Raw genomic sequence first — 2,452 nt, 5'->3', positions numbered from 1 at the left:
ACTAGTCTTTAACAAACTAATTGTAAGGTCTAGGAGTGTATCTCAGTTACAGAGCACTTACCTGACATGGCTAAGGACTTGGGTTTTATCCCTGGCCCTGTCAACAAACTAACTGAACAAGCTCTATGTGAGACCTGAAAACTGTATTTGACAACAAACAAACAAATGGCAAGAGATAAAAACTAATTGTAAAGATAGTGAAGATAAGACATTCATGACTTCATAATTCAGACTCATCTTAATATTGTATTGTGATGCTTTTGTCTTTTTGTAAGAAAACATTACAAAGGAAGCTGATCTCTCCAGTTCTGCCTTCCTTTAGGCCCCAGGTCGTTTAACATATTGGTATGTGCTGCCATCTACTGTTTACTTTTGCAATGACACTGAATACTATAGAGAAATGGCTACTTCCCAGAGGTTATTGGGAATGTTTACAGTCTATTACATTTATTAGGGGGTGATACCTGGCTTTTAATGACCCAGGACTAGGTATGTTATACATCACATTTCCTTAGGACAATAACTCTAAAAGGACTGGATTATACTAATCTCAACTGTCTTTCTTAGGAGATAGGTTTTGAGAAATTTTAACATAATACAGAATGGTCATGAATATGACTATTATATATATTGACAAACAACTGTATCTTATGTTGTTCCAGTCTTAATCAACAAAGGTTTGCTTTTTGGGGTAAATGATTCTTTTTGCCATTTGCATGTGATGGCTGTAGCATGCACCAAGATTACAGCTATGTTAAAGCATGTGCGTGCGTGTGTAAGTATGTAAGTTGATGAGACAGATTATTTGGGCCTAATAAATATGTGATAATGAATGTGTATATATGAGTGTGTATGCATTTATGCATATTTGCTTGTGTAAAAGCTTTCCTTTTCCGGCTGGAATCATGGAGGCTGTACCAAAGAAGAAAAAGAAGGCTGTGGCCGCACCAGGAACCTTTAAGAAAAGGCAACGGAATTTCGCAGAGTTGAAGGTGCGGTGCCTGAGGAAGAAATTTGCCCTGAAGACACTGCGAAAGGCAAGGAGGAAGCTCATCTACGAGAAGGCAAAGCACTCTCACAAGGAGTGCAGGCAGACGGACTGGACTGAGATTCCATGGCGAGGATGGCAAGGAGTGCTGGGAACTTCTATGTGCTCACAGAACCAACATTGGCCTTTGTCATCAGAATCTGAGGTACCAGTGGAGTAAGCCCAAAGGTGTACAAGGTGCTGCAGCTGCTACATCCTTGGCAGATCCTCCATGGCACCTTTGTGAAGCTCCACAAGGCTTCAGTTAACGTGCTGAGGATTGCGGAACCGCACATTGCATGGGGATACCCCAGCCTGAAGTCAGTAAATGAGCTCGTCTACAAGCGAGGCTCTGGCAAAATCAATAAAAAGAGCATTGCCTTGACAAATAATTCCTTATTGTTCGATCTCTTGGTAAATGTGGCATCATCTGCATGGAGGATCTAATTCATGAGATCTATACAGTTGGGAAACGCTTCAAGGAAGCAAATAACTTCCTATGGCCCTTCAAACTATCTTCCCCACGAGGTGGAATGAAGAAAAAGACAACTCACTTTGTTGAAGGTGTAGATGCTGGCAACAGGGAAGACCAGATAAACAGGCTTATTAGACGGATGGACTAAGGTATTGCCCATAGTATTTTTATAATCTGGTCAGTTAATAAACAGTCATAGCTTGGCAAAAAAAAAAAAAAAAAAGCTTCCCTTTTTTGTAAGAATGACTCTCTTCTCCTGGTTTAAAAACTTAATTGCTCCAAATCTCCCTCTTGCCTGGCCAGTGAGAGGCAAAGCTTCTCTGGGCAATAGAGAAGGAACCTTAGCAATTAATCCTCCTCTAAATTTGGCCTTGCTATACAGCATACGTTACTTGCCAGAGAATTATTAGTGTGGTGGTTTGAATATGCGTGGCCCAGGGAGTGGAACTATTAGATGGTGTGGCCTTGTTGGAGTAGGTGTGTCACTGTGGCTATAATAACCTCATCCTAGCTGCCCGGAAGTGAGTATTCTGCTAGCAGCCTTCAGGTGAAGATGTAGAACTCCGAGCTCCTCCTGCACCATGCCTGCCTGAATGCAGCCATGCTCCTGCCTTGATGATAATGAGCTGAATCGCTGAGCCAGAGTTGTCTTGGTCATGGTGTCTATTCAAGGCAGTAAAACCCTAACTAAGACATGTAGTAAGTTTAAAAAGGAGTTAAGAATTGAGTTTTGTAGCATGTAACAAGCACAGAGAATTATAAAGTAAGCAAGAGTTAAGTTTTCCAGCGCTAATCAAGCACAGAGATTTAAAATGTAAATAGTAGACCGATAAAGTCCCCAGCACTTAATGAAGCACAGAACAGTAACATAGAGTCAAGTAGTAAAATACGACATAGAGAGTTACAGAGAAAAGAGGCCAGTGGTTTTCAGCCACAGAATAGGCAAGAAA

General features: G+C 41.1%; 1 pseudogene; it reads left to right on the top strand.

Annotated features, from left to right (window-relative positions):
- The first annotated feature begins 863 nt into the window (after positions 1–863).
- LOC116890092 lies at positions 864–1,650 on the top strand (annotated as a pseudogene).
- Positions 1,651–2,452: the final 802 nt, after the last annotated feature.

The sequence above is a fragment of the Rattus rattus genome, chromosome 1, assembly GCF_011064425.1.
Source record: "Rattus rattus isolate New Zealand chromosome 1, Rrattus_CSIRO_v1, whole genome shotgun sequence".
Lineage (NCBI taxonomy): Eukaryota > Metazoa > Chordata > Mammalia > Rodentia > Muridae > Rattus > Rattus rattus.
Note: the sequence above shows the minus strand (reverse complement) of the source record. Positions and strands in the feature narration are given on the sequence as shown.